Source organism: Columba livia, chromosome 7 (assembly GCF_036013475.1).
Source record: "Columba livia isolate bColLiv1 breed racing homer chromosome 7, bColLiv1.pat.W.v2, whole genome shotgun sequence".
In the NCBI taxonomy this organism is placed as follows: domain Eukaryota; kingdom Metazoa; phylum Chordata; class Aves; order Columbiformes; family Columbidae; genus Columba; species Columba livia.
Window position 1 is genome coordinate 12,840,933 of NC_088608.1, and position 19,683 is coordinate 12,860,615.

Sequence of the window (19,683 nt, forward strand, 5' to 3'; positions counted from 1 at the left end):
ATGCAGACTGCATGGAGCACATCCCATGCTAGAGATCTCACCCCATCTCCTTGCATGCGGAGGCTGGCTACATGAAGACATTTGAGGCAAACCCAGGGTTTGCGAGCTCCCTGCTGGCCCTGGTTATCCAGATGTTTAGTGCTGCCATGTGTAGACAAAGCCCTGGACAGGGCTGCCTATGAAAGGATACAAAAAATGCAAGGAATACTTATACAATCTGGAGGTGATGTGCTTTACTCGGCCTAGCATGTGCAGCTCAGCCAGCGCTGGCGGAGCAGCTCTCCCTGCCTGTGTCCATCATGGCTTGCACAAACCTCCTTGACAGGTCGGTGGAATAGTTCAGAGGGCAAAAGTTCAGGAGAGGTTTTATTGCATGCTTTCTAGGGGCCACCTCTGTTAAATCCCTCAGATCTTCTTCAGGCCAAGTGTTACCTGAGAAAGCAGTCAGTAAATGCAGAAGGGATTCAGCAGATAACAAGAAAAAACAGAAGTCACAGCCATATTTTGGGACTCAAGCGGTTTTTCTCAGGGTGAGCAAAGATGGAATGGAAAGTATACAGACATCTCCCAGACATGGCTCCTATTGTACCCTCCAGCCCCTTAGACAAACCCTAGAAAGTGCAAGGAGGGGAGAAAAGTTACACACCCTGAGCTGATAAGCAGAAAATCTGAGTTAGATGCCAAAAAGAGGCAGAACTGTCATAAAGCAAAATGAAAGAGCAAAATCTGCTTTGCATTAGCTCTCTCTGTACTCACAGAGTGTTGGAAGCAGAGCTGGTGTGGAGATGCAGGTCACGGCACAGACAATATTCGTCCCTGGCTGGGTGATTTGGCAAAGCTGAGGGAGATGGGTGTGCACCTGTGGGACTGCACCCCAGGCATGGGAGACCACAGAAATTCAGGGTCTCAGAGGTCAGGGATCTGGGACGTGGGCTGAGCTAGGAGGCAGTATTACAAAGGTCCTTCCCTAAGAATATCCAAATATGCCATTAGTGACTGTATGTAAGATGAGTCTCTCCATGCACAGACAACCACAAACATGAGGGTCTGAGCAGTTTAGGCATGCCACCGGCACCTCAGGATCTCAGTCCCACCCTGCCTTATCAACAGTTCAGGTGCATTTTAATTTATCTGTAATACTTGCATATCAACAAAACCACACAGAAATGTAATATAAGCTTTGCAGACTTATTCAGCAGTTTACGAGCATGTTTGTCTTTGTTTGATCTTCCGCATGTTTCTCTGTCTTTCTGATAAATTAGTAAACCTTGTGGCTTTTTGAACACTTTCTGCTGAGGAGTGGTAAATTAAATGCTTTTAAAATATTTATAGTTCAAATTACTTTCCTGTAGCAATGCACTCTGTGGTTCAGTGGTGTGAAATAGAAGGCAGTGAAAACCTATCAGGTATAAAGGACTTGGGCACATGCACAGCCAGTGACACACACACACTTGTCAGACCCATACCAGGGTTTCGCTACAGGAACACCCACCAGCATCAAGCCTGTTTTCTTTTACAGCACTAAAAGACAAACTTATGATGGCATGGCTGTTCCAGACCTCATCACCTCCCCACCTGCGTCACCATGGCCTTTCATTACCAAAATTATGGGGCGACAGAAGACCCTCTCCGAGTCGCTCTCCGGTGCCTCTTGCTATGACATCAGCCATGGCGGCGGCGAGCTCAGGAAAGCTACAGCTGAGGCCACCAGGGCTGGTTTCTGCCGAGGCTGCTAATAAAGGCAGCTGAGCACGGAGCCGACCAATTTATTTCTACCGGGGAGGAGGGAGAAGTGAATCAAAGTCTCTGTTCCAGATTTAGTTTCAATTCATTTCTAATAATCTCCACCGCCTCATCTGGAAAAAATGAAACAGGATTAAAAAAAATGATGTCATTAAGAAAACATCTGACTAATTTTTCTTCTGACGAAGACTTAATATAAGTGAGGGGGGGAATGTAAATTAAAAGCAGCCCCAATCTTCCCTGGGCCACAGAGCCTGCCTTAATACATAAGCCATGAAAGAAGTTTTCTTACATATACAATAAGTTGCCTCTTTCATCAGTACTCACAGCTTCTCCCAAAAGGGTTGTGAACTTCTTTGATGCAGGCTTGAAACTATGTATTACCAGGTTTACGAGCCTTTGGAGCCTCCGCTGATCAAACTGCGAGGCCAACATCTAAAATGTGTATAACAATATGGAGAGTTTGCTGTTCATTTTCTCGGTGCTAAATTGAGCAGAAATGCTAGAGTCCCTCAGAACAGGAAAACTCCACCCTGCTCAAAGAGGTAACACTGGGAAAAAGATCAAGAATTCACCCAAAATGCATGCAGCTGGAGACCAGGGTGGTGTTTCAATACGAGGCTGGCCCTGTGCGTAAAGACTGGGTTGGAGAGCAGGCTTCTCTGTGAGGCTTTGCTTAAAGCCTCTCTTTGCCTCATCTCTCCGTCTGTGGACTAGGACAGACATACTGTCAGCAGGTCTGGCTCTGAAAGGTCTCTCAGGAAAGGCTCACCTCTCACCATTGCACACCTACAGTTTTACCAAATCACCATCCCATGGCACAGCACATACCAAAATAACATGGCTTTCAGTAGCTGCCTACCAGGAACGACTCACTCAGCCAGAGATATCCTCTGCTTCTAACTCCCACAAAGCCTGATTTTTTTCCCCTTTTTCCCCCTTTTCCCGCTGTCATTATTTCTTCTATAATCCCCAGATTGTGCCATTGCATCGGCATTCTGCAAATACAAAGCGAGAGGCAGGCAAAGCCTCACAGGTCTGCTCCTAGACTGGCAAAGGGACAACAGCTGCTGCTTTTTAGAGGCAGTGGCTCCAGTGGGGGAGACGTGGAGCGATGCTGGGGGAAGGTGGCTCTGCCCCCATGACCAGCTCATCTCCTGGGCAGTCGGGACGCCCCATCACCATCGCCTGAACCGCACAGTGGGACCATCTCCAGCTTGGTGAGGTGAACCAGTCCATACAATATCACCACAGCACCCTAGGTGGGTTTCTTCGTGTGTCCGTAGAGCTCCCTGCCCAGACCTCCAGTATCCATACATCACTCCCTGCCCCCTCCCTGAATCCTGTGGATGGCACAAGGAAGACACCCCAGTGCCTAGGGGAGAGCTCCCAGCTCTGCTGAAGCCAATGCTGTAAGAATCTCACTGTCTGCTGCAGGACAAGGCATTTCACCTGGCCACGTATGTTTCTGAAGAAACTGTGATTCTGGTTTTCAAATAAGCTAAGGGAATTGGGTGTCCAAATGCCATTAAAGTTAATGGGAGCAAGGGACCTGTTTTCCCTGCAGCTCCAGCAAGAAGCCCAGGCTCTAAAATTAATGCTCAGGACTTGTAGAGTAATTTGCATCTCTGATGAAGCACACAAGCCTGGATTCATTTCTTCCACCCAGGAGGGGCTCTCCCAGTCTCTAACAGAGGGAGATATTACCTGATGCTGCTACAGGGCCTTAGGGTGATGCTGGTGGTATGCATGCTGCTGAAGGCTTTACCAAGCAGGTCTTTAGCAGTGCTGTGGATAACCGTCCTCAGAGAGCAGAAATCCTTGCACTGTTTGCCTGTCTCCAGCTGCCTGCAGAGTGGGACCATAGCACATGGGGTACATGCAGCAGCAGAGCAGCATGACCAGCACAAGGAGAGCTACCAGCACCTGAGATGTGATACCTACTATGTGACACCTACTGTCGGTGGGACACCAGGAGATATTTGATGGTTTCCCAGGGGCTGGTCACTCCTTGGCTACCCTTCACGGCTGAAAGGAGATTTGCTGAACTTTCCTGCAACATGGGTTTTACTGAAAGGAGCTCCAGCTTGTCAGAAGCTCCAGTCTCATCCCCAAGGCTGGGGGAAGGAGTTGGCAGTTTTTCTTTGGAAAGCAAGGAAAAAAAATTCAGCCTGTGGTTCTCAGTAAGCTGGACCAGCCTGTCCCTGCGAGCCTTGCAGGCACTTTCCCCCAGTGCCTCTGCTCACTGGAGATTGTGTGTGTGTGTGTGTGTGCAACACTCAGCACATCGCAGCTGGACACAGCACTGAGAAGGGATCCTGGTGGTCCCATGGCAGAGGAGCAGCAGCATCTCTGAGGAGCTGCGCTGGGCTCCTGGAAAGGAAAACTGGCTCAGAACTGGCAAAACCAGTGCTGGCTGCTATGAACAGGGCCTTGGCGTGATGTATTCTCCCCCTGCTCTCCCCCTGTGGTCATGCACCAGCAATCCCAAAATCTTGCATGGTGGAGATGCAACATGCAGGTCTGGAGCCTCTGCAAGAGGTACCCAGCAATGCATGCAACGGTTAAAGAAGTTGCACATTTCTGACATAATCTCCATCAGTTAAATAAAACCCAGAAAAATAAGGACAATTAACCAGCACTAATGTCCCATGACTAGTCTAAATTAATACTTATGTGCCAAATATATTCATTCAGTAGAAAACAAAGGGCTGAATACTTTTCCATATGCTTAATGGAATATGGACCCTTGCAGGCAATTGTTCTGCTGCACAATAAGAAAAATGCATAGCTGCTACACAGAGATGGAAGCTAGGAACAGAGCTGCTCACGGGGAGGGGTATCATAGCCTGGTAGAGTTTTGCTGTAAGAAAAAAGCTTTTAAAGCCAACAATCCTCTCTAAACCCCACATAAAAGTTTAAAAGTTCTTGCTTTTGTTACGTTTTAAATAAAATATCCTGTTCTGCTTTTTGCAACTCTTGTGTACCCAGAACACCACCCAAAGTCTGCACGAGGTGGAGGAGAGCCATATGGATGCCTGAAAAAGGACTGCACTCGTGGCAGACACTCTACATAGAGGATGCCAAAGCTGTATTCAGCAGGAAACCTAAAATGCCCCAGGATTCATGCTAAACGATCCAGTCTAAACAGCTCTTACTAGCCCCTCAACTTTACCTCTGTTTATTTCTGATTTAAAGTCCCTTACAACAGGAAGGGCAAGAGGTCGTGACACTTGTGTGGTACCCTCAGAATTAAACCCCCATGAGGTCCCTCAAAACAAGGTACCTTTCAGAGGTCAAACCTGGGCCACAACTATTGAACTCACATGGCATTTGATCATTCATATAATCCCATTTTTTCATCTCAGAGAGTGAAGGATGTGCCAGGAGGAGCGGCATGGAACCACCTTGCAGTCACCTCTCCCCACCAGCCACTGCCAGGGAGTGCAGGGCAGCTGGTAATGAGGAGACAGGGACTCACTCACACTTCCCAGCTCCCCCAGCACTGCAACAGGGTGATAATTATCCAGTAAAGTGATCTGATTCTCAAATATAGAGCTATCAAGTCAAAGATCCGACTTACGTGTCTCACTAGGAAGAGATCAGGATGTGGACCCAAGAGACATCACTGTTAACTCCCAGCTCTCCGCTGCTGGGATGCTCAACACAATTCATTTTATTTCTTTTTCCTGTATTTTCTCCAATCTAAAATGGGGTTAATAATATCTTCTTTCTTTTTCCATACACTCAAAAATGAATATTATAGAAAATCAGAGTTACCTCTTTAATTCAGCAATTAATTAACTCAGTTATAAGGTGCTGTGAAGCTGGACAAAAGTTGTTAAAGCTTCTCTGCAGAAATTTAATGGGCACACTTTGAGCAGTTCCCATTTTCTCCTTTCCCCTAAAAATGGCTTTGAGGCATGGAAATGATGAACAATAAAAAAAATGTTTTAACGGAGAGGGCTAGTTGCCATTAGGTGGATTTACAGAGGGAAGTGGTAAATTCAACACCACTGCAGGCTTTATGGCAAAACTAGATGTTTTTCTGAAAGGTGGACTCCAAGTGTACTGCAATGTTTTGAGTTTTAATAATAGAAAGGAGTAATTTCTCCCACTGTAGAAATTAAAGGGGGGAATCATATGGCTGGTGTCACAGACGTCAGACCAGATAGCTGTGGCAATTCCTTTGGGCCTTAACAGACACAAATCTCTGAATATAAAATCCCTTATTTGTAGATTTGAGGTTTGGGCACTGCTTTGAGAAGGATTTAGGTAGACACCATGAAAAATCCCACCATGCATCCATTGGCAATGGTAGTTGTCTAAATACCTTTAAAAATCATGCCTTAAAGTCTAATCTTGTACCACTGAAGTAAAAGGAAACTCTGCCACTGATGGCAGAAGAAACAAGAACAGTCTCCAATTTGTCAATTCCTCTGTTTTCCATCTGCACCATGGAAACAGTATCGTAATCTAAGGTGGGTGGCATTTCTTAGCACATTTTCTTTCCATCCCTTAGAAAAATATGCTCAGGACTTAATGCAACTTCTAGTGTATGAGGTCAATTTAATATATTTGCTCCAGGTAAGAAAAAGGATTTTTTTGTTTCCAGATTAAAAAAAGCTAAACATAGAATCAGAGAACAGTTTGGGTTGGAAGGGACCTTCAAAGCTCATCTAGTCCAACACCCTGCAGTGGGCAGGGACATCTTCAACCAGATCAGGTTGCTCAGAGCTCCGTCCAGCCTGGCCTTGAACCTTTCCAGGGATGGGGCATCAACCACCTCTCTGGGCAACCTGGGCCAGTGTTTCACCACCCTCAGTGTAAAAGATTTCTTTCTCAAGTCTAGCTTGAATCTCTCCTTCTTTAGTTTAAAACCATTACCCTTTGTCCCGTCATAACATGCGCTTTTAAAAAGTCTATCCCCATCTTTCATTTTTCCTTTCAAAAGATCATTCCATTTTCATACACACCTGACTTCAATCCTAAATTCAAAATATCTAAAATCAAGAACAAATGAAACAGAAGAATTAATTTTGCCTGTATTATTATTTTTTATCAATGAAATCAAAAGCATTTTGGTTTAGACCTTGACACTTTTCTTTTTTTTCCATCTAGGGCCCACCAGAACTTAATAACATTAATAAGCTCACAGATTGTTGGCAGCATTATTTGGAGGGAGCAAATTTGTATGCCTAAGTACAGGAATAGGCACTTAAATTAGAAACTATCCTAACTACCCATGCTTTCTTATTGCATTTATGCTGCATTTACCACAACGTAGATCTAGTTTTGGCTGACACTTGTAGGCATAACCGCAACACAAAAACAACAACAATTTCAATATTTGCTTTTAAAATGGAAGAAAAATGCAAATTTTTAATAAGTAAGGTTGCCCTCCATTATACAACATGCAAAGAAGCAAGACATCAAAGGTAGAAATTAGAGTTGATACAGGACCTTCAAACCCAAATCAAATTAGTGTCTTGAGGAGAGATCTTTGATTTAAGCTTAATAGTGGTGATTTTTTCTTGGGCTGTTTTATACTTAATCAGTCGCACAGCCCACTGTGCAGACATATGTTCCCAAGGCACATCAAAGCGAGTAAACATTCTGTTTCAGATCCTAATATCCTTTTTTATCCAATTATCTTACTTACATGATCTTTTAATTTAAGTTCTGAAAGCCCACCTTTTCACACGGGCTTTCTTTAGCGATGGAGGCAGAAGGATGACCAGCTCAGTTCTTGTGAGATACCCGCCAAAAAAAACCCCACAACCAATAAATCAAAGCACAGCAGATGAGTCTCTAAGATAGTTTCTTGAGAGATTAATGATGAAAGCCTTCAGAGAAGAAGCATATTTTAAGAAGGGGAACTTCAAGGAAGGCAGCTGAGAGGGAGAGAGGGAAGGAGAGCGAAGAAAAGGCATGAAAGAAAGCATGGATAAAAGTGCAAGAGCCAGTGAAAGTAGTTCAGCGACAGACCGAAGGAGCAATGCAAACCTGAAGGCATGTGAACTTCAGACTGAAACCACCAGACACGAGAACTTGATTCCAGCAGTCACAAAATTCGAGAGCTGGGGTGTCGAAATGCTGTGGGCTCAGGGTGGAGAGGGGATGAGGGGAGGGCAGTGACATTGCAGATGGGGGAGGGATGCAAGCAAAGTGGGAAGCAGTGGGGAATGAGATGGGAAAGGTGTGGACACCAGATCCTGATGGCAGAGCAGACTAGGAAGCTGAGGGAGATCTGAGAGCATCCCGTGCTGGTGAGGGCGTGTGGGAAATGGGTGTTGGAAAGATGTGTCGCATGCGACACAGCTGGTTTCTCTGCAGCTAGATGATTTCCCTTAAGACACATGGGTATTAGCACTTTCAAGCGAATACTTTGCTTGTAACTGTGAAGACACTTGGCTTTGGAAAACAAATGGAAAGTGCATGCATGTGGGGAGGAAATCTGAATTTTTGATCCCTGCCCAGTGTCTTCTTGCCATGTTACATTTGGGTGGGGGCTTTTCTTCCTTAAAAGAAAATAACATTCAAGTGCTGCAGACGGGTTTAACATTTAAAAGATAATTACTATAGTACTTCTGAAAAGACCCTTTCCATGTTATGCCGGCACTAACCTGTCGTGGAGAGGGCAAATCAGTAGCAGTTACACCACAGCAGTGGAGCTAGTGGGAGAGTCAGTCAAAGCACAGAAAATGCTTATTCATTCATTACACTTTAAATCTGCCTTGGCTCTGTACCCGTCATATCCCAGAAAAGCAAAAAAGGACCATTCCTCTTCATCATGACTGTAATACAATCAACTGGCTGCAGCATTACTCTACCCAATGTTAACTAACAGAGTCTATGTCTGACATCTATAATTTCATGTTAACAAATTAGGTAGACTCCTGCATTTCCTGGTACCTTGAATGCCCAAGAAGCCCATAACTTTTCTTTATATGCAAAATGTCAGAGAAAGGGCAAACAATGTTATGCCAGAAGACCATAGCCAAATCACTTGGTTGGAATGTGCCGTAAATCACGGCGTGAATGGAAAATGTATCTTTGTTCCAGGACAGCGATTTCCAGTTTTAATGTTGCTGCTAATACACTCCTTTTCTATTAGGAATGTCCTCTTCCCATAATGCAAGGTCCTTAAATCTTATAACTAAGCAAGACACCAAGGAGGGAAAACGTACACTCAAATAGTTAAAAAAACCTGAAATGTCCTACTTCTCTTTTCTGAAGTACAGGGTGTTCTGGCTTTAGAAAGGTGTGCTTGCTCTAAGCAGCAGTAAGCAGTTGTAATCAACGGGAAGCAACCAGAAAACTATAGTTAACAAAGGAGAATAAAAAGAAATGGGAACAGGGACAGAACAGATCTCTATAAAGCCTTTCTAGACACAGCAGTCAGAGCAGATTTGTATGGAGACATGGCTGTGATAGCTGCACAGAAACAGCCTCACATGCACAGGTACACACACCCCGGACATGCTGCTGGAACTCAGCATGTGTACCTGCCTCTGGGGCATCACAGAACACAGAAGTAAAAGATGTACATTCCCATAATAGCAAAGCTTTTGGTCGGGCTTCCCTGGGTTTTCTGCAGGAATTAATTCTACTGGCATCTGACACATTTTAAACAGCAACAGCACTCATGGCAACCTCCAAAGGGAAATATTCCTGAACAATATATAATAAATACATTGATTTCTAATAATAACCATCTGCCCTAAATCTTGCTGACAGGTTTAGTTGGACCAAAGGCCCTTTTCACATCTACTTCATGACAGTTCCCATCACTACATAAAGACTTTGAAGTGCCCTAACGTGCAGTAAAATGCGAGATAACCTACTAAACTGTCAATATTTCTTCACTTCTAAAAGGAAATGCTAATGACACTCAAAGAGCTAAAGATGCAATGTAAGATCTGATCCAGCAGGCTGGCTGATCTAACCGTCCTTTCCTTTGCTATGAATGTGCTGAAAAGCAAGCAATTATATGGTGAAGAGCAGAACTAGGTAAAAGTTTTTCACTTATGTGACTGCAGGGAGAAAAACCTTTTTATTACAAACAAGCTTTTCTCTTGGAAACGTCTGAAGTTTTCTGTACAAGATAAGAGAATTAACAATAAGTTAACTCTTCCATTTTAATTTCATCTTTTTAACCTATCACTTTTTTTTTCTTTTTTTTTTCTTTTTTTCTTCTTCTTTTTCTTTTCTTTTTTTAAATCATTACGAAGAAAGTTAACCAGAGCGAAACATGGATTTTTAAAAAATCTGGACAACATTCAGCTGGGAGTTAATATACACAAATAATTCAGAGAAAGCTGAATGTCTCTACAATTGACTGTGATAAACAACTGGCAGTTCTCTACCAGCTCTAGCTTGCAGTGTAAGACTGAGAAAGGTTCTATAGTAGGAGAAAATAATAAATGCAATAAACAGAACCCCAGACCTGTGGTAAAACCTCAGCACTGCTTGTTGAACTGTACAACTACAACAGACTCCAAAGGAGTCAGGATGCTCCCCTCACCCTCAAAATCATCTGTTCATGGGTGAGACATTTTATATTCTGTGATATATTTACTGCCTGAGGAGTCTTCCTTCCAAAATCCTTTTGCTCCCAGATCTGCTGGTGTCATTCGCTACAGCTGCTCGCCTATTTTTCCAGTTTTTCAATGGTGCAGGAAAGTATAACATATTTATCAAGGAAGGAATAAGCATCTGATCTTCCCCAGTTGTTTACTGCTGAAAGTTTACACTAGTGCTTTTCAACCTATGGTTTGAAAAACCCTTGGGCATCACAAAATAATCCTTTAGGTGCTGTGAAAAATAGTGAAAAAAACCAGCAAGCCTCTTGTTATTCAGGCTAAATTCACTATATCATGTTTTATAAATCTGCCGGAAAATTTTTAGGGAGGCCATAGACTCTAATAGCTTTGAAACCCCTCATTGACCTTATGCTTCCCAAAATCAGTAAAAAATATATACAAAATGTTCTCAGAGTAATCACCAACCACCGCCCTGACCCATCCAACACCCACTGACATCAGCCAGCACTGGAGCACACACACGAGATTCAAGTATCTTTGTTGCGTCGGTGCAGGGGTAACCCCATCTTCCGTGTCAGCAGCACCGTATACCTACAGTGACACCTCCCTCCCACCACCACCATGCAAACGGAGACCTGCTGGCCTCATCTTTCATTCTCTTATCTCTCGCAGCTATTCCTTATGCAGACACATTTCTGTATACAAATCCCATTATACTTGACCCTCAGTTCACCCTGTTTCCATTACAACGCTGTAGACTCAACCAGACTTGCTCCAGTGCCAACTCTGTGCTGTCATTCCCTGCGCAGAGTGGTAATAAAGAAATCACTGTTTTCAGCTGACAAAGAACAGATTTCTTACTAAGTAAACACTGATGTTTTGGTAGGGAAATTAAGTTATAAAATTGTGTCTACAAAGGGAGACCATACAGATGGAGTTTGTTAAGAGACAGCAATACAGTCAACAGTGGTTAATTCAATTGCCTGCTACTTATCATTTTTTTTTTTTTAAAAAAGGCTTATCCAATGCAAATGAAGAAAAACATTTCAAAGAGTCATTGTGGTCTTAGCTGGAGAGTGATGCACACACGCACATGGCATTTCAAGGCCGAAGAGTCCACACTTGCGCATCCACCATGGTTGTGTTGGGGTCCAGTGGGTCTGGTGCTCCCAGCCTGACAGGAGAGGAGGTCTGAGCAAGGGACAGCCCGTTGCCATGCCACTACCCTCCAGGGACATCCAACCTCACAGCTCTGGTGTGGCCTCGCTCCTCACTACTCTCACCTGCCTGTCTGCCTGCATGGTGCCTCACAACACTTATAGATGCCCCAAATCTCCCTTAAGCTCAGGTAGAAACTGGGCACTAAGTTTAGCTGGGTAAAGGCAGGAAATTCAGTATCTCCAGTCCCCAGATGGGCCTTAAATGACCCCAAACTCAACCTTAAATATCTAATTCCCAAAAGTACCAGGTTGATGCCAAGTTGCTGAAGCTATTTCTCTCCTAAACACAGCAATGGCAGAGGCACAGCCCCTCATTACCCTCCTCTTTCCAGGGAATCACAGGTTTTGTGGGGTTTTTTTGTTTGTTAGTTTTGTTGTTTGTTTGTTTGTTTGTTTGTTTGTTTTTTGAGCACCGATGATGGCAAAGGCCCCTAGACATCGTCCTTATGATAACAGTTCTGGTGACGGTTCATACTACTGGACCCAGAGCAGAAATAGGAGGCTCCTCATGACTCTACAAACCTCAAAGAACACCCTTCTTGCATCTCACCCAACACCAGCTCATGCTCCTGTTATGGTATCTAAGTGAAGAGATGGATGAGATCTCCAGCCTCATTTCTATACACTCTGCCAAGCACTTGAACTATGCAGAGCCAAGGAAAAGACAGCTGCTGTCTTTGCATGGCCAGCTGCAGGTGCTCAGCTTGCACATTACAGCCATTGCGTTCCACAACCAAAGCCAAAGTCCACCTGAGATGATACTCCAGGTAGTCTGAATATAACCTCAAGGAAAGCAGGTGTGTTTTGGGGACAGTTAAATATTATCAGAGAGGGGTTTTTTGTTTGTTTGTTCTATTTGTTGTTGTTGTTTTGGTTTGCTTCGTTTGTTTGTTAAAACATTTTATCTGGATGGATAGAGAAAATGATTTATTTTTTTGCATAGGATAAAGCTCATTATGGGATTCAGTGTGTAGCATGATGTAAAGTCTCAGGTGAGCCAAAAGGTGTTAACATTGTGTGCCCTTTAAATGGTGCACTTAGTAAAACAAGATGTGCTTAGGTTGGAACTATGTAAATACACTCATTTTATTAATATAAGGTAAAAATCTAGAAAAGAGATATTACCAGGTAATTAACTCACAAAGTATTGTTTCTGTTTAAAATTTGAGAGAAGGGATATTAAACATGCTCAAATTTTAATGAAAACATTTGCAATGGTTTTAATAATTCAGCACAAAATTTTACTTAAACATTTCTCTCTGGTTTTGGAGAAGACAAACACAAGGCCATTGTATTGTGGTCTGGGAATGAGAAAACAGAACTGCTCAGGTGCAGCGGATTTATTTTACCTGTTTAGACAACACAGCAACATCCAAAACAACCCTGGAAAGCTATGCTGAAATCCCAGCAGCAAGATTTTCCATGTGGAAGCAGCTTTTCAAAGTCCCACCAGTCATCTTTTTGCACCTTCAAGTATCTTTTGCAGTCCAAGATAATTTCAGTGCCTTTTAGGCTCCTACGCACATTCATTGTAGAAACAAGCTGCTGATGGGATTTTGATGTCTAAATATTTCTGGCTTGGACTTTTCTTTGAAAATAGGACTTAAGGTCCTGCACTTTGCATGTTTTGGGATTTTTTTAGATCCAGCAGCTGCATGATTTGTTAAAATAAAAAGATGACGTAACAGGTGAAAATAAAGTGGATTTAAAAATATTTTATGGTTTAAATAATCTATAGTGTTACTAGTAACCAAGGAAATTCAACTATCCTAAACTGAACTTCTAATATTAACAATTTCCTTTATGTGCATCATATTACAGGGCAAAGCTGTTCATAATGTAATGGCAAAATAATTACTCCTATCCAGCACTGCAGTACATATTTGGTACTCACGAATGCCGTGAGAATTAATCCAACCCTTCACGCCTGCTACAAAAGAGCTTGTAGCCAATAAAAGAAGTACGAGAATGCCCAGGCCATTTTCTAAGCTCAGTTACAGAGTATCTGGGAGACAGAAGAAGTGGTAGAAGAGTTGTAAAGACCTATGGGCAGGAGATAAATTTTAATTACCCAAGTCCTGCTGGAAAGCTCTCATTCTGCTGTTCAATGAAGCAGGAAAAAAGTTGAACGAGCCAAAAATGAACAACAAATGTAGCTCATGTTCTTGTACTCGTGGATTTTTACTGGCATATTTGTCAAGCTCTTGTGACACTCCCAACGATGCCAGATTCCCTGGCTGCACCATCTCTATGTTCTACTACCAGCCTTCAAGAACAGCTTCTAAAAGTTTCCGGTTTCATTTTAATAAACAATTTGCTCCTGGACTCCAGAGGCTTTTTCATTTGAAACTCAAATGCAATGAGGGGGAGCACAGACCATGATGCGCTGTAGGCAAGGACATTATCTTCAGCCTAGCTTTCACCCACTTAGGGTGGTAACAGAGAGAGGAGATTGGGTTGAGACCTTGCACTGCTAAGTTAGGGAGACTACACACACACAAACACATGTACACACAGATCCTTGTTGCACTGGAAGTTTATAGATCACAGCAGTTTTTCTGGTGAATGTGTGAACCACAAAATTGCCCTGCCTGAGAGAAAAGCCACCAATGAACATGAAGCCAGGAGGGTTGGGGTTAGGTTTACAAAAAGCAAAGCAGTGAAATCAATTACAGCAACTAGAGCCTGGATGAAGGACAGTTTGACAATGTAGTCAAAAAAACAAATGAAAGGATAGGAAACCACTGCATCTAATGCAAGATTTTGGGAGGTAGCATGACCTGCTCTTCAGCGCAAGGCACCTCAAGGAATTTTCTGTCCCTCAGCTTGTGCCATTTACTCACTGAGCCACCCTGGGAAAGGTCACTCACCTATGACATCCATGCACAAGCCAAGACGAAGTCTCTGCTCACCATCCCTACTTATCAGCAACTGTCACATAATTCACCAGAAATGCAAAGCCTGCTCTGCAGAGACCAAGCATGGAGAAACCAGGCTGATAGGATCCTTGAGGTCCATCAGCACATCAGGACCTCAAGGGAAAGAAGCTACAACTCACAGCGTTTCTACCATCTTCACATTTGGCAGAAGCCGGCTCTTAAGAAAACAAACAAACAAACAAACAAACAATTCTTTGAGGAGTTTTTTATTCTTGCGGTAACACTCGTCTCAGCACCTACAGGATTCAAACCAGACGCATTCGAGGGAAGTCTGGAGTCAGACCAGGTGTAGACCTCACATGCCAAGAGAGGTCAAGACCTAGCCAAGACTTGAATAGATGACTCGCAAATAAAATCCCAGGACATGGAGGAAGTGGTGTTGGTGGGGGAGAGCCTTTCCCTCCGACTCATTACGCAACACCACCTGATGATGCTCTGGTGTGGAATACGGAACAGCCATCCTTCTTATCTGCTAAAGCCCAAAAGTCCAGTGCATTTGTCCTCGGTAGAGATCCTGTGGGACTCTTAAAAAAGACCTGGGTTGTAAAATATCTAACCTGGCTCAATTTCATTTTAGTCTCTTACATTCTGGTCATCTCATAGCTGTCTGCCCCAAAGGAGGGTTTGAACTTTCCTGACCTAACATGAAAATTGGTTTTGTTATGTGCACAAGTATGATTTATTTTCCAAAGATGGCTGAAAATCTATTTGGAGTTTGGAAGTCTTCTCTTTTTTCAAGCAAATAAAGTGTTTGGGGGTCTGCTGACACTCATTTCACTATGATAATTTCTCTGTTTAGAAGCTTCTACTGGAATATAAAAACAGGTAATAACTATTAATTGTTGAAACATACTGGATAAAACTTCACAGATACCTCACTTTTCATCAGTTCCTGGCATTACTTCTTACAGAGAAACAGTTGGGCTGGAGACTAGGAAAAACAGGAAAAAGCTAGAAATCGCTTTTATACAATTCCTTCCCCAGGAACCAACTACAAAATCATTCCCACTGGTCTACAGGTTATGGAGTTACCCTCACCTGGTCTCTACCATATATGAATTCCCATGCTGTATCCTGACCCCAACAAGATGCCATCACAAAATGGGTACCCCATGATCAGGGTAAAAACATCAACAAAAATCTCATTTCAATTCCTTCCAGAGGACTGAAAACATCGTTGGCTCCTTGAAGGTCTTGTCAAACAAGCAGGATCATCACACTGTCTGACCTGAGCAGTGATCAGTTACCCGAAGTAGCACCTCAAACATCATTAATTCCTTGAAAACTTGCCCCTCCTAGGAAGCAAAAACCAGGACGTTTTGTCCACATGGTACCATTGCAGAAGGGACCTCCAGGTTGGCCTGTTTGGCACCAGTTCTGGGATCTCTGTGATGATGCTGAACTCACAGCATCATTACGTGGAAGTAACCACAGAGCTCTAGTCCCTCTTCATTAGGCCCTGACTTCTACTTTGCCAAAATTATCTAAAGAAACATAATTGAAGTGAAGCCCTTAATGAGAATATGAACAAATTACTGTAACAGGTCTGAAGACAACTGCCAAATCCATATTGACACAAGAAAAATCTCTAATACAAACTATTTTTACAGCAGGAAAGCACAAGTGGGATTTAGTAAACGTTTATATTTTATGGCATTTTCAAAAGAACACCTCTCTCCAGGACACTATGTGAACATAACATGCATATAGTTCCTCTGAAGTCAACAGACCTAAGCAGTTATTTCTAATTAAGCATGTACTTAGATGTTTTCCTGAACAGAGACTTAAAAACAACTCTGTAGTCTAGATCACATTATGTCCCTCTGCCTCATCAGCTCATCGTTTATTTTCAAATATCTTACACAAATATCTCTTCTCCTTCTCTGGTAATCCCCATTAGTTTGATCTTCCTTTCATTCACGGACTTGATGATTGAATCTTAGCTTTCTACAACCTGCTTTTTGTCACCTGCAATGCAGTTTTCTCTTGTAAAATACCATACTGTACTTGAGTTGGGATGAAAGAGAACATTTAAAATCAAGTGTTTCATCTCACAGTGAAGACAAATAGTCTCAAACAAGAATATGCATGTAAGAACATTGCCCTACTGCAGCCATAAGCTTGAAACTTTCCTATTTTTAATGTATTAACCACACTCTGGTAGCCTTTCCTCTACCAGTGGTAATTTTGAATGTGTGGTTACTCTGTGGGATCTTAAGAAGCTTTCAGATGAAGTGTTCAATTAGTAGGTACCATGTCCAGTAGTTGGTTTGCAAATCAAAAGTAATTTAAGCAGTTGCAGAACCAAGCTAGGGAAGTCTCTCATGAAGGGGCAAGAGGAAGATAAGACAAATTCTTCTCCAGGATGCGTTTACAGGATTGAAAGGAAAATATTTCAAAGGCCCTTACAGGATTTAGGAACACATTTATTTCTCAGAGAGACTTAAATTCAAAAGCTGAATGTGATTGCATTTCACACAGCTTTAACATATTTATTTGTACATACCTGACTGCACCCAGGTGTTGTTCTATGTGAATTGGGTACATATGTGCGGGGTAGGGGGAGGTGTAAGAAAGAGAAAAAAGTGAGTTGTGGCAAGAAGAAATACCTCTAGGGTGAGGAGGCCCCTCCTGTGTGAAAGAAACACTGACATACCACTGCACTTGTAGGAAGGGCAGGAGGTGGTGGTGCCGCCTAACTCTCACATTTAATCTAACAGGAGACACTCAGCAGCAGGGAGACCATGTTACAGGTCTTTCTGCTGCCCAGGGGGTGGAAAAGAACAGCTCCTACCCCTCAGGTTCCTGCCTTGCTGTAAGATAGTCCTCCCCACAAGTTTCCACTTAAAAAAATCATCCAAAGACTCACAATCTTCCGGTTTCACTATCAGCTACCATGATCAGTTCTATCAAAACCTAAACCTATACACGCCAATAAAGTGAGAGCAGAGAATGCAGGAAACTTGCCCTTGAAGTTGAGTCTGGCCACCTGAAAACAACTAAACCTTGAATATAGTTTTTCCATCATGCATCCTCCCATGGGATTTACCACATGCATGTTCCTACTACAGAGAGGACACAGGGCAGAAAACATACCCATCGGTCCTACAGGAGCTGTATGACCTGGATGGAAATGCTTGGCTCCAAGCATGCACAAAGTGCCTCATTAATGTGTTTGTGTTTCTAAGCTCCATTCCAGCCATTTTATTAATTTTTAGGTACTTAACTCCTTTACTATGGCTGGCTTTGAGATCCTGAGTTTCAACCAAGTTTGGGAGAGTTATACATAACTGGGATCCAGCATGCTCGAAAAAACCCACTGTGTCTTTGCATTACCAGTCCTTGACAAGTCAGCCCTAAGGGTCAACACTACTATGAAACCCACCACACCTACTTTCAAAATAATGTTGTTAACCAGACCCAATAAAGTGGGATTTGTGATCTGAAATCCTACAAGCACTTTTAACATCTGACTCTTGAGTAATGCACTAGATCAGGGGTGTCAAACTCATTTTCACCGGGGGCCCCAGCAGCATCAGGGTTGCCTTCAAAGGGCGGAATGTAATTTTAGGACTGTATACATGTAACTAGTCCTACTACTCCTAAAATTACATTCAGCCCTTTGAAGGCAACCGTGACGCTGATGTGGCCTCCGGTGGAAATGAGTTTAACACCCTTGTTCTAAGTTTTAGCTCTGTTATATGTCTATTTAATATCAATGGTGAGACATAAAAGAACAGGCATGAAAAACCTTCAAGACAGAAAATTGTGTAAAATCACAAATTCTCAAAATGGTGTGGAACATGGAAGAAAAACATGCATACGTGGTTTAGTGTCAAAGCCAGGGACCTAGAAAGTTCACTAAAATGCATACGTTCCCACCAGAGCGCTCTGCAGATCTGGGATTTGCCAGAGTAGCAGGACCCAGTTCTGCCCTTTGGTTTGTGCAGATGTGTGTGTGCTGCGTTAGCTGCAGGCAGGGTATCTAGAGCCACAGTTCTGCCAAATAGGGTCTTTTATTTTTTTGTTATTAATATTATTTTTTTTTTCCTTTTCCCTAGCCATCTGGGTGGTCTGAGAATCAGACTCGAAATACCTAGGATCCCTCGAACCACATGTTCTAATCCCAGCAGAGTTGACTCAGTCCTTCATCCTTCCAGGGTAAATTGACTTCTCTGCTTTTTATTGCGTGGGGGGAACTTTTGGATGAGATTTTAAAATTTCCGCTCTGTATGAACATTAAAAATCCTACATCTTTCTTCCAGTATCACAAGCCAGTGTTCCTGCCATTAGTTTTTATCTCTCAGCATCTTGTGTTATTTGCTTCCCATGGCCACTGGTAGCTGGGAACCCAGATTAACCAGCACCTGAATAGTGATGTGCTGCAGGCTTCATTTCACAAGCCAATGGGAAGGATGGGTTTTGTCCATTTATCTCCACACACACTGGAAGGATTTCAGAGAAACACAGTGCAAATGAGCAGGCTGAGCAGATTGATATTTGAGTATATGCTGCAGGCTGCAGCCTGGCCAGTTCATTAGTGCGGGGAGGAAGGATATGACAGCATGCAGCAAGTATCTGGAGGGACGCGTTACACAAGGAGGTGGGCTAGGAGCAGAAGGGTGAGATTCAGGGAGAGAAAAGGGCTAGGACTAGGACTAGGACTAGGAAGGTGAACTGCATGGAGAGATTTTTATACTAAGAAAGGATTTGATACAGCATAAAGTAAAAGTTTAACCAGGAGACACAGAACTAGAAAGGGGGAACCTGCACACCCCTGTGCTGCACAGGAGAAAGTGCTACACAGGAGCGAAACACTGTAACAGGTCCCATTGTCTCTTGTCCTCATGACTGTAAGAAGTTGGTGAGAGGTGAAACACCATCTAGAGAGGGGATTTATTTAGGATTAAGAAAAAGAAGAGGCCAGGAGGGGCAATGCTCCACATTTAGTCAAAAGAAACCTTGAGAAATGAATTCCTAACACTGGAGTTTAAAAGGGCAGGAGATTGGCACTGAACATTTATCCATTTTCACAGGATGCTGAAAGCAATGGAGAATGGGCAATACCATTGAGATAGCTTCTGAGAGAACTGAACTCTCTGTTTAGAAACTCTTTAGAAAGCAGCAGGAGAATAGAGTTCAAATAAATTTTTCCTAAAGCTCAAGCTTAACAGTGGATAAGGTGGAAGCATGAAGTCACTTTTAATCTACTATAAAGTGAGGTAAGCAAAGGGA

General features: G+C 43.0%; 1 protein-coding gene across 9 annotated transcripts in view; it reads right to left on the reverse strand.

Annotated features, from left to right (window-relative positions):
- GLI2 (GLI family zinc finger 2) overlaps positions 1–19,683 on the reverse strand; it is a 194,799-nt gene that overhangs the window by 42,110 nt on the left and 133,006 nt on the right. The gene's annotated exons all lie outside the window — the stretch shown is intronic.